Source organism: Dreissena polymorpha, chromosome 4, assembly GCF_020536995.1.
Source record: "Dreissena polymorpha isolate Duluth1 chromosome 4, UMN_Dpol_1.0, whole genome shotgun sequence".
NCBI classification, from domain to species: domain Eukaryota; kingdom Metazoa; phylum Mollusca; class Bivalvia; order Myida; family Dreissenidae; genus Dreissena; species Dreissena polymorpha.
The window spans coordinates 81,212,508-81,227,199 of NC_068358.1; positions in this window are offsets into that span (position 1 = coordinate 81,212,508).

Sequence of the window (14,692 nt, forward strand, 5' to 3'; positions counted from 1 at the left end):
CTAAGTACCATGGCTATCAAGAAACGCCTTGTTGGAAGACACTTTAATAACACCATTTTATCATCTGTTTAAGGAAATTGAGTCAATATATATTACAGTGTCATCCGAATCATCAAACCTGAACACGTCAAGTATAATAGGATATTGACATCATCCTTGATAATTTTGAGTTTTGAATTCTGGCTTGATTACTTTGCTTTTTCTTGATTTGGTACATCATAAGAATCTATTAATGAGAAGGATATAAATGCAAACTATACGAAATAACGTTTCGGAGTTTTGTTTATGCGTTGGGTAAAAGGACGGCCATCAGATAGACTTTAAATTTCGATTAACCCACCTCCCACCTCAATCTCCTAACAAAGTGGCACTTACAGGATATAGATTGTTTTGTTGTAACAAGTATATTTTGTAAAAACCTTTTTGAAGGTTGGGCTTATAATTGACAGAAATAATATAAATTGTTTTTCATGTGATTTTTATGTTATAACTTGTTTTTGTGGAGTTGCTATGGTGCCATTTCTAAGGCAACCCATACTCATTACGTATTGAATCTTTTAATGCCATTGTCCAAAGAACCCATGTACCTTACATAGTATGCCATTGATGTCTTTTTCTAAAGAAATCCATGTACTTAACATATTGTACTCTTAGAGTAAAAATTTATAAAGAAATCCACGTACCATGCATATTGTACTATTGATTGCCTTTTTATAAAGAATGCCATTTTCTAAAGAAACCTCCACATTTTACCGAATCACATAATTGTTTAATCTCCTTATGCCTTAAGTTATATATATTGGTGTATATATTGATATATGTTTTTAACTTTTGTTATATAATAAAAACGGTCAGTCAATGACCATTTAACCACAGCATATGTTTTGTTTGTTATGTCCACCCAGTTGCATAAATAATGTCATAAAACCTTAAACGACGCGTTTTATAAACATTATATGCACAACGTTCACATAGCTGAACTTAAATGATTCAAATGTTGGGGAGTTGTATAGTGATCCCGTGTAATGTTCTTTATATTGATGTTTTTAAAGATTTGATATGGACACCACGTTCAAACTAAATAACTCATATAATAAATATCTCATTAAAAGCAAATGTTTGAGTCCATGTCTATAACTAAACTAAAAACTAACGGTACAATATGCACATATGAAACTCACATATGAATGTTTTTAATAGTGTATACATTTGATTGATGATCAATTTCGTGTAAAGGCCACGTTTAATACCACACAACTGTCAATCTTAATACGCGTACGACTAGAATTTGAGGAACATTAACAACATTCGTTTTCATAAATATGTCAAGGCTTTTTTCCTCTAGTTTTTTTACTGTTCGAGCTAGGATAGTATCTTGACTTGTGTATTGTTTATATGATATGGAATAAATATATATTTATATTTGACGTGGGGACTGATTAAACATTCCGATGTCGGACGTCATAATGTTTTTAAAAGGGATACTATAAAGGGCAAATAAACACCAACTTTTTGATAAGCTGGATGTGAGATATATTCATACTTATATTACATATATAATAACAGTAAAAAATCAATAATCAACCTGTATTATGCCTTTCTCGTCATTTATATAACGATATTTTTAACTGCATTTTTACTCAAGTATTCTAAGAAAAATAAACGCAATCAATTAATTTCAAACTCACTTAAATTCTTTTATTCTGTATACAAAGTAACTTATTTCACATAGAAAGCATTTCGTACACATATCTATATGACGAAAGAGATTGTACACGAATAACACATTAATCAAAGATGCGTATCTTAAATTAAAAATGGCCTAAAATATCAGTTAAGTTATAATTAAAAAGACAAACGTTTAAATAATGGACCTCTTACTGACAATACCGAACAAAAAATATAAATAAATAGAAATAAATAACGATCGCCAACGTACACTTGTCTATATATATCTCCCATTAACATAAAGCGGTTTCTTTTTCATTAGAACTGATGGCGTTTTATATTCACTTGAATAATGTTGGTAGGTATCGACTGAAAATAAAATACCTAGTTTAGTTTTATTCAAAACATGTTGAACAGTACACCCATTTGACAATTGCAAAAGCATAATGAATAAAAGTCATGCCACCCTAAGCAATGTTATGTATTTGGATTCGCATAAGACTTCATACAAAATAAAAAATTGCTATTAGATAATTGAAAAAAACAACAACATTTTTTTTATACATGTTAAGAAAATCATGCTTTATCTGAGACCGTTAGAAAGTCTCGGCTGAAAAGGTCTTTGCCTTTTTTAGAATACTATTGCGGATTTTCGGCACTATGTCATGCTAGCACCATCGATTTAAGTTGCGTCGATCTCTAAATAAATTTTTCAGTTAAATATGCGTAATTAAATTGTTATAGTCGCCTGTCTCAGCAATTGTTCCCGTATATCATATATTCAACCCACGCACATACATCATTAGATGATTAAATCTCTGTATAGATAGGACGTTAGACTAGATAATTACGGAATAGCGTGCATAAATCAATTCTCAGACAGCGCTCCAAATGTAAAGCTTTTTCTCCGTGATAATTGGTTCAACAATACTATATTTAATCAATAGCCAGTAAAGTGTCTTTAAGAAGAGATGGCTCTTCGTGTATGTGTTTAAACAATAAATTGTGAATAAAGTCATTTTCTTACGTCATATATTATTGATAGACAATTGAAAAAATTAATTGATCATCAATACTTTAAAGTGATTCCGTATGTTACACATGCAAATAAAGCATAATCGATAGCATAACAATTAATGCTTTTGTAATTGTTAACATGGTTAACTTCGTTTCTTAATTATTATTTTGTAATGATACTGACTGAAACTTCCTTTTTTTAATTATGACGCTTAAAGATGCCTATACATTTATATGCCATGGTATTATGAAATAATTTATAAGAAATACTATTGAATCGCCCATAGTTTAATAGCGTGTGTGAACTTTATACGTCAATAATCTAATCCCTTGGAAAGAAATCATCTTTCGAAATTAACACTAACAAACCTAGGGAACAAGCTGAAATATAACGTTTAGAATGTAATTGTTTACTTGTATTCCGTATGATGTGGTTATTAATTTTAACATGCAAATTCTTTGAATTGATATCCTCTGCCTTTTTATCAATAATATCTATACACCTATCAAGTTTCATATTGACATCTTCGATAGTTTATGCAGCCCTAAAACGTTTGTGAAAGACGATCGGATGGAATGACAGACTGATGGACGGACAACGCAAAAACTATATCCCCCTTCCCCTTTGGCAGGGACAAAAAAGGTTTTTAATGCTTTTCTCATTTATGTCTTTTGAGCGTCCGCCAAAAATCTAGCTGCAGTAAACACAATAGCAAGACACTTAAGTCTCAATAATGTATCATGATATTAAATATACATCTAATTTGGAAATCCCGACCTTTATTAAACAAAAGTACCTTGGCGTGTTAAATAATAACTTCCAACGTTATTAATATTCATGTAATGTATATTTTAAAGTGTGCGCAATCCTGTTATACCTGTAGTTATTCTCATAATAAATACTACCTTTCGAATGCAAAGGTACTGCAACGCCGTCAGACCAGGAAGTTGGAAAGAATATCATGAAAAAATTATCATATATAATAGTGTGCCTCTGTCATATGGACAGAACGCTTAAAATGCATATCATAGCTTCCATTCAGTATTCACTTTAACTTGAAGCTTTAAAAATGTAATAATTCGATTAATTAGACAATTCAAATGTAATTTAAATATGCACCCCGTTTCAGTGCAATATCTCCATTTAATATTTTGTTATTGAAGTAAGACCCTGTTTAATAAACCGGACCTACTGACCATTCCTTTAGCATTAATCAAGAAACACACTGTCAAATTGTATTGTGCCATATTTATAATCCACTGTTATATTTTAAGAAGCTTTTAGCGTTTTCGGATATTCGAATAAACAACGCACTGAATGTACTATGAAGTCTAGATTCGACCATCATCGCTAACTTAAAGCCTTCTTACTCTCCTAATCCTTTTTAACGTGACTGTGTCTAATTATAGGAAAAACAGTCGATGCATACCTATAATAGCAGATGTGTTATGCACATTTGACTTGTTAAAAACGAAAAGCTTTAGTTAGAATTAAGCAAATTACATGGTTAATGGGTATATGTGTGAAAAATCACGCATTCATTACTGATACAAGTTTCGCTTTTACATTGAATTATATAAGGAAATTATTAAGTATATTGTGACATTGGTCCGAATAATCTTAACGCTGTTCAAAATGCGTGCTTAAATGACAGTATGGCTTATGCAAAGGTAAACGTGTCGTTATGTGTAGATGTTTTGTTTTAATACCTTTTGCAATTGATCGTATACGTATTTGTTTCAACGAATATAAGGTTACATCGAGCAACAATTGTGTTTTGATGAACGATGGCAAATATTAAGCTAAAATATGTGTAATTACATAAAGCTAAAATATTTTGTTTAAAGTTCGAGAAAAAAATCTATATATAATTCTTCAATGTCAACGCAAACAATTGCTGCGTCAAAGACCCGTTGATATTTTTCATCCTTATCTATATACACACAAATGACTATAAACCATACATTCTGTTTGACCATGGATTATATCTGATTTATCCCTGATTATAATTGCGGTATAATAACTAAACGCAGTGCCCCCTCGAAATGGATGAAACCTGACCAAAAGCTAAAATCTATGACATGAAAGCATAACTAAATCATAACTTTATGTAATTTATATATAATATGCTAAAAAGAATTGTGTTTATTTATAAAATGCTATTAATAATATTATTAAAATCTAATTGCGTTATATATTCGCAGTGAATGTTTAAAATTCAATATGCCCCGCATTCCTGTATGGCCACAGTTGTATGAGAACCTTCCTAGGTTGTCATAATTATTTGAATAATGTTAAAAAAATAAGATTCTAAGAAGAATAAATATTCTCAATGCGAAGTAACCGAGAAATTTGAGCCAACATGTTATGGTATGAAATTAACTAGTCAGAACATGGATACAGAGAATACATGTTTTGTTCCGGGATGAAAAAAGTTAATACGGTGCGGCTTAGAAAATGAAAAAAAGGCCGAGCTTCAGTGAACCGTACAAGCCATCTGCTTTTGGCGCCTATTGTTTTTTCTATTTATTCAGTTTCTAACCTTTATTTTAAATGCTTTAAAAAATATGTTTAACAACGTGTTTTAACCTGTTTTTACTTCAAGCGTGCAGTCTGCATTTATTCTTTAATTTGATTCTAGTTATAATAATCATAAAAGATACTTAAATGTGAGTTTATTGTATCGGTCTGAATTCAAGTTCAGATACTGCAGTGTCGATTAGAAAATGCAACTGCTGCACTCCTTTCACCGTTGTGTTATACAAACTTGAATGCAAGTGTTGGGAATTTAAATGCAATTCGTGTCAACATGCATCTAATTGATATGTGTATGGATGCATTTAGTGAGTAAGATTATGATAACAGTCTTCGGAATTTTTTTTGCCTGGAATAGAAACGATAAAGACAATTAAAGATTGCATTGAGTTTAAAGAATTCACTGCAGACCACTGCAGTAAAGTTCGAAAGCATCGTTCACAAACTAAATAAACATAAATCTGTGGTTATAATCTTCATTGATGTGTTAAATATGATTTTTGTAAATCACACATGTTAATTTCTTTGAGGTATAACCTGTTTTTTTTTATCATAGAATAGCCTGCTTCCATCAAGTGTAACGGAAAAGCATTGAAAAACATGCAATAAGCTACTTTTTATTGATGCCATGCGTAGTTTAATCATGCACAGCTGACTCAGCGATATGCACCAAACATCAGATAGCAGTCACTTCTTTTCATGGTTGGAAATCTTTGGTAAGTAGATGTATTTTGAATTAAGTGCTGTGTCATTATTTTATCAGACGCGTATGATTTTAATATACAATTGCTTTATTTTTTACCAATTGTTCAAAATCTAATTTGGATTTAAATTAGTTTGCTAACTGTTGTAAAGTAATTTCATTACATTTTTGGAACATGTGGTTTCTGTCTGTAATCGACTTTATGTCTTAGGGAATAGCCTTAATGCCTTGTTTGTGTTTGAATGACATAAATTTTGCGAGCCGCAGACACACTAAACTGTATTGCCTTCAAGAATTGATTACACAAGTTGTTACTTAAGTTACAACAAGAAAAAAGGGTGGGCAAATATAGATCAACAGGTGTTTTGGAATTAATTAAAAAAGTATTATCGAAATAGTTGTCAATATACCAAAGTTGACGTATTTCTTTTTAATGCATAAAACTTATAACATTATCCTCCGAACGACATTTTTGGCAATCGGCAAAAACAAACGCACCTTAAAAGAACAAAATGAGGAAAAAAAAGGTTACTTAGCACATACCGAACAATTGATAAGGTTTGCTGAACTACTAATTAATAGATGTGCATATTTATAAAGTCAATGTCATCGACCTAGTCGACTAACTCTGTGCATGAAATTCAGCATTTTGCACAGTACACCAAGCGTACGCAGGAAGTTAAGCTGCTCAATATAACAATATAAAACATGCTCTGTAGGATAAAATATTTGGGATAGATAGCATACACGGCATTATAGTTTTATGTTGTTATTAATGATCAGTTACTATTTTACCAATAAAAAAAATCTGATATTTGTTTTAATGGCGTACATTCACTTATAACCCAAAAATACACATATCACCCATACGCAAACAAAACACTCCATAACTAATACTAGCATATTGCCCTGCGAGACCAATTGTTTCATTAATCATTCGACATTCATTCGAATTGTTGAATGTGTATTAATGTTATTGTACAAATCAATCCTAGTCAAGGAATATATGCCTAAATTTGTTTTTACGATTTTTATTGTTCAACTGCTGATTTATTTCAATTTTATACTGATTCATATTGTATGTGCTTAGCAGATTCAATACTATGGATTTAATATGTCCCGGAAACAATTCACTATGCATTAACATGATATATTTTCCTGTCGATTCTAATTTGCCTAATACATCATATTCATAATCCTTTGGCACACATACATCTTAAGGAATTATCATCACATGTTTCAAAGCGAACATTTTCCCATAGCACCATTTTGTTCTTTTTAAACACTCGATATTAAATATTGTTCTAACGTCCAACGATGTTTACGGTTCTACGATTCAGCTCATGATAGGATCAATCTATTGTAAATCATCGCTAAGATTCTTACTGCATGACATCCGTTTGACCTGCATTTTCGATAGTTTATTCAGCGGGCAAGCTGTATGCCAACACTAAGCAAGAGTTCTTAAAGAGGCCTTTTCACGTTTTGGTAAATGGACAAAATTAAAAAAAAATGTTTCAGATTCCCAAATGTTCGTTGTAGTTATGGTATTTGTGAGGAGACAGTAATACTGAACATTTACAATGCTTTAAAATATCCATTGTATGCATCTTCTGACGATTTAAAACCTGAAAATTATTAAGCGAAACGATTGAATAAGCTTATAAAACGTATAAAAATAACTCAGTCAGTGGTTCGAGCCGAGTTGAGGGTTACTTTTTTTCTTTCTTTAATTTAATTCTTTTTTTTTACTTGATCTTTTTAGATTCAATGTTAACATTTGTCAACATAAAGTATTCAATGACAAACTTAAATACATGCCAAAATCTGTGAAACGGCTCCTTTAAATAAGGCAATACAAACTTATTGCTTGTGTCATATAAACCTTATTTTTTTTATAGATTTAAGAAATTATAATTTACACATTATTTCAATGGACGGTTTAAATAACGTTATCATAAGTATGAAGTGTAGAACTGAACGACATTATGGATATTGCACCCATTCAATATGTGTAAAGATCAGTTTGTATTGTACGTTAATTTCATGAACAAGCTTTTTTAGTTAGTCTTTATCGGCGGCATGCTCGATAATGGCATATACAATGATCAAATTCAGCTAGGCCAATTATAAACTACTTTGCACGATGAACGATGAGAGTTTGCATTTAATTTCGGTTGAGATTATTTGGAAACAAACACAATGCTATATGACATTAATTTTCATGTGTGGATCCTTTTAATGAATTTTTAGCGTTTACCAAAGTATTTTTGCTAGTTTATGATTGTATTTAACGTATTTTGTTCTTTGTCATCGTGAAAAAGTATGTAAAGAATTATTAAATAAGTGTTCAATAACGCTGCGCCTGTTATTTAACAGCAATAAGAACATATGCATAAGCAGGAATTTAAAAACCTTACGTGTTCTGTGAGTTCGCGAAAAGTATAGGTACTGTCAACACTTCCAGTAAAGCTTATAAGCGATATCGAATTTTACAAGTGGTCCCTTAAAGTAACTAGAAATAAATAAATTTCTCGATTATAATTAGAAATTGCATTCATGTAATTCCGACTTCATTTGCATAGCAACAATAAACTAGTTTCAAACCTAATAACACGATGTTTGTTTTTGAAGAATATACATCGGCCGAAGAAGGCCTATATGATTGTTTTTGTCCTTTTGCATCATACTTAGAGCATGGTATCCCTACGCTCAACACAACACCGACTGAAAAAGTACATTTTACTATTTATCGACATTAACCGAAAAGGAGTATCAAGTAGAATGTATACCTCTGTCATACCCGACGTTCTTACTATGTTTTTACGGCTACCCACGGCTCGAGAAAGATCACCAAGAATGCCGCTTGGCTATCGTAGAACGTACAAATGCAAAGTACCGAAAGAGAGGCAACTTTTAGGCGACTGCGTTTGACAAATAATAGCAGATGTTGGGATTTTTAAGGGTCCTGGCTAGAACGCCGTATGATCGCTGCGAAGATTCCATTTACGCAAAAGGAACGCAATAGAAATGCGATGAACGTGCGAGACAAGTTGTAGATGCGTTTCATATATGTAAAAGCAGTTATTTTAATGTCCCTATCGCGTTCTGGGTCTTTGTGCAGTTATAATGCACACGCCATGGTCGCAGCAGAGTCGAGGAAGACGCCGAAAACGTAGAGTGAATGCTATGATCATTACAGTTTCATCAATGATAGTCGTGTGTACAACGAGAGGTCGCAGTATGAATGAACCGAAAACGCATAGGGGGTGGCGAGGATGCTACACACACGCGTAGAAAAACGATCGAAAACTGACTATCGGCGTTTTCCAAAAAACAACATTTGGTCGTAGAAAGGACGTCAGTGCTGTGTGACAGGGATATTGATCTTACCATAATGTGTTTGCCCATAAAGGATATAGGTAATGAACGAACTTTTCTTTACAGAAACTGTAAATAATAACTTAAATATGCAATTTTATTCTTCAAAAATAACACTTTAATATAAGCGATGATTAGTGCCAGTAGTATTCATACTTACTGTGGTAGAGATACAACACGTTTGGTAATTTACAAAGCCATTAAAACGCATCGAAGTCAATCTTATCGGCACTTGATTTGTTTACAGTATATATTAAAATAACAATCATTTTACTCTATAGTTGCTTATCCAATCACACAATAGTCAACACTTTGTAAGTAGCATAAAGTTAAGCATTTGTATACTGAACATCTTAGTTGAACGCATCAAGGGGTAAATTGTACATATTTTATTAAAACTGTATTGATAAGACTTTATCGGCATTATTGGAGGTGATAAGGGTATCGGTGTGATTTAAAATATAAAATGTACAAATGAAGGCTGATACATATAGGATCTGGCACGCGTTGTCATATCATACCATATTTTATTAAACGAGTTCAGGAATTTTGTTAGTAAGCGAGCCTTTGGTGAGCTTACTAACGAATTTCCTGGACGAGAGCTGAAGAGAGACTATTACACACAGAGATACAATTTCGAAAGGAATAATTAGCGGTTGAAGAATATCTGAAACTGTTTGCGTTCGTCATTGCACGAAATAAGCACTTGGTTACAAATCGTAATGCTGATTGGGGTCCGAGCGTGGAACATTATGTTTTAACAAATTACATCATTTGACGCGCATTGGTGTCTATATTGAATGCTATTTTTATTTTGCGATCGGCAGGATTTATAATTATTCAAAAGGTATTTCTAATTTATATTGTTTGTGTATGCTTAAAATTCTGTTGAGTAATGCTTGAAATGATATCTTTATCAACGAATTTAATATTATATTTTTTTCTAAGCGGCTAAATACAGGCCCAAGTGGGTGAAAGAATCTGTGTGCTACATGAAAAGTGATTTTAGACAGGCACAATTATCTGGCCACTTTTTGCTAAGGATATTGCTGATATTGTAATGTTTACGATACACTGTATATGATTAAAATATGGAGCAGAGATACAGTCACTATCACTAGTGAAGAAGCTAGTTGCTGTGAAATTTGCAAATGAATAGAAACAACAGTTTTATTAACAAAGATATTATGTTCTACATACACTATTGGCTATTAAGCTTAACAACAATAATTGTTGGTTAATCCTAACCTATTCCAGTGTGCCAGTTTTCATGAAATCAAAATATTATTTTTATAGCTTTTTGAAGAAAAATCTATGACTTGTTTGAACTGGTATATTATAATCATTATATGCATGGTTTGATGAAAACGCAAATTATATTTAATAATGGCATACTGAATTATTTTTTATTACTTCATTGATGGTCCTGGTTTAAAATTCAAGCTTAAATGCAAACGTTATTATTACTTACATGATAAAAACATACATGGCACGATGAATTCATATTTTATATATGTAAATTATCGCGTGAATAGTTAGGTAGTGGAAACTCAGTCTAGTTTAGTGATCAATAAATGTGCTTGAATAATTTATTTGCAGATTCGATCGATGCCTGATATTGTTTGACTTATTTGCTATTAACTATGAAATTGCGCCCCGTTGATGCTTTTCATCAATGGCTTTCTTGTCATATTTTTTCTTCCCGATTAAGCGGAGATAGACAGATACTGCAACATAAAAAGTGTATTTGGGGTAATAAAACACGGAAAGGGCACTGTCCGCTTTCTCACTGTGCTGTATATGTTTTTCATTAGAATACTATACACGGTAAAGATGACAAGAAATTGTTTCTGTAACGTAATACTGTCACCAATTATTAAGCAAATAATTAGAATGGACAACATAATTTTCATTAGCATGGAATGCTCAAACATTACTTCCTACACTAGGTTGCCCATTTGGAACTCAGAAAGGAAGGCTTTTTCGGGTAAATACTTTTGAGCAAATTTATTTTAAACCTGTCTCGTTAAGTAAAGCTACAACACTTCCAAGCAATGGCGATGGCAGAAATGTTTGAACAAGAGAGGTTACTACAATAAAATGGATTCCGTAAAGTATAGTCAATAAAAAATTACTATGCTAACACTAAGTATAGGATAACTCGTGATTATGGAAGATCGGAATTTACACTCAAGCAGCATTTGTTATGTATTTAATTTTGTCACTGAACTCTCTCAAAACGCCAGACGTGTGGTACGTGACATTCTACAAAGGTTTGGCAACAATGTCAATTTTAAGATAAATGCGTCTGGTTATATACCGACTATCGGTTGATCTAGATTGCATGGCTAATAAAATGTTGCTCAAAGATATTTCGTTCGTAGAAAGAAGTCAATTTAATTATTGAAACAAAGACATTATGATTGTATTTTATACTGGAATTGCGACCCAGATATTGGACGAGTTTGATGCAACGCTTATCCGAATAGCACTGATGAATTATAAGAAAAAAACATGAATTAATATTTTTTCAGAACCTACGTGACTGAACGAACGCATGTAATAAGGAAGGAGACATCTTTTATATTGTCAGCTTCCACCAAGTTTCACGTACATACAAAAATTAAGGCCAAAAGAAAGTAAAACATAACAGATACTTTTTTAACGAACTCTAAGCCGTCGCCCACACATTTGATCCAAAAGCAAAGCAAAAATAAAAATTAATTGTATTTTATAAATACAATTGTTTATATTTGTTGTTTATAAGGGAAATGATAGTTTAAGCCGTAGAATTGCTATATGTATATTTATTTTTGATATTGACGCACATCGTTATGATCTTAATTGTATATGATTATATAGAAATTAATGTATACAATGTATACATGGAAAAACAAAGATCCTGTTAACAGAGATATTAAAATATTGAATGCAATAATAAAATAGGAACAATATAGACCATTGATTGTGGTTGTTTAAATACGTGTACGGCGTACACGCGTTTTCTGGTTGGACAACAATAAAGCAAAAAGTATTCATACACGCATCTGTTTATCCAATACGTCGATAACAAATAAATATTACATAAGCTAAATAATAAATCAAATATATTACATGTATAAACAATACACTATATTAATAAAAAAAAATTCTTAAAAAATAAATAGTCATAAGCATTGCACTAGAGATGGTCTGACGACTAACCACCAAAATGTTACATAGTTCAATATAATGATTTACAGCAATAATAATACATATTAAGATTCTTGAAAATCTACATATCCAAAAAGTTATTATACATATCGATGGTATGGGTGTGCTGATGGTTTTTACTTTTTAATAGCAATTGAAAGGCAAGAGGTAATTGAATCAACAACAAAAAAACTGTATGAACAGCGCAGTACATTATAATATTTAAATGTTATGTTTATTTTCCTTTACATTAAATAAACTTTCTGTAACATTGAATGTCATATATTGATACATTTAAACAACTAAAACACATTGACATAATACAAATTTAACATTCCGTCATGAATATTAAAATCTCGTCGCTTGTGTTTATAAGAGATTAATATCAAACATTTCATATCACAAATACATAATATTATATTATTACATCAAAATGATAGAATTGGCTAAATCTGTTCAATATCCATTTGTATTATCTATTAAGGGCAAGTGACTTTTAATTTTTACATTATGTTATGCCTCAAATTAAATTATTTGTCTTTAAATTACTTCATGATGCATAACTGCCAAAAAGAGCAATGGAAGTATCATAAATTTAGTTTTAATGACAAGATATTCGTCTGCCACCTGGGGTTTATGACACCATGTGGTAATTCTTCGCAATTGTCAGCACTGTATCTGATCACAACGAGGCATTTGGTTTATTCTCAAACACCGGACAAAAAACCTCAAGCAAAAAGTGTCAAGACTGAATAAAGAAAATTACATTAGTCAATAAAATTCGATTAATATGTAAAATAGTTAAATTCTTTCCAAGCCTAGACAGATTCTACTTAGTTATTCTTTTGTGTGTGCATCAAATCGATCTTTTTTCATCCTTGTTTGAGAATTACATTAACGCAATATATTCTTCGTGACAACATATAAAGACCTAACATGTAAATTCACATGTGCAGTACCTACTTTATTATCAGTAAAAACAATTTATACACACACTATAAGCGTTTCAAAATGCATTTTCTTCAAATCATACTAATGGCATATTGAGACATCAACTGGTTTTAAAATATTTAATTCTTGTGAATATTCATATCTACACGCGCATGTGTGAATAACTTCTATTCCGAAGATTGGACGGAGTAAAGACTTTGCGGTTGTTTAGAGACCGATCCGCCAGCAACAACTAAGTGCATGCACCTCAATCAGTTCGAATGCTCAAACAAAATAAAATAAAACACATTATTAAATCGTTCTTATTTCAGACGGGCGCATTTTTCTCAAGTGGCAACACAAATTTGACATGTTTTCAATAATATCGATCGACTCGAGTCGACTTAAATATTTAATAAAAATTAACGGTTTCAGTAAAAATAGTTACATATTACTTACTAAGACGAACGCACGTGTGTTTCGAATTGTTTGTGCAATAATGTGTTTTTTTTAAATCAAATTTATGGTTAATGTTGTGGGATGTATATATTGTCATTCTGTAATACATTGGTCATGTGTCGTAACTAAAAGAACTGGTGTTAGCAAGAAGATTTCTCCGTACGGTATAAGGAATATGATGTTTCATTATTCTTAAAAAAAATATATGACTTGTCTACCAAACGGAGTTATATATTACTAACTTTATTATTATATATATAAATTAAATGGTAGAACAACGGTTTTATATTCCCCGAAAAAATATTTTACGTAAACTAATTCATCATTGGACTCAAGGACGAGATTTAAACGAGTTTACATAACGCTATGTTTGTCACATATATTAACTGCCAATACATTAAAAAATAAGTCAATTAAGTAAACAGTTTCATTATTTATTCAGAAAATAACACACATAATAATGTTCTAAATTTCGTGCGACATGTTAAAATTACGAACCCAGACAACAACTACCGCCAATTGTGTTGATATTGAAAACACTGAAAGCACTTAAATGAAACCGTTTCAACTTGTGGTCGTTTTTACTTAATACCATGTCAAAGTGCACTTCACAATAAGTTACTGGTATGTCACCACAGATTTGTTATGGTAACAGGCTATACGTTTGAATACTTCGAGCCCATGAGCCACAAACCGACAAGTCATATGAAGAGTTCCAAATACTTTAGGATGCCAAAAGAACGCCTTTGTTTGGTAAAACGTTACATTCGATGACAAAAGGACCGCATTTGTATAATAACGCTTCT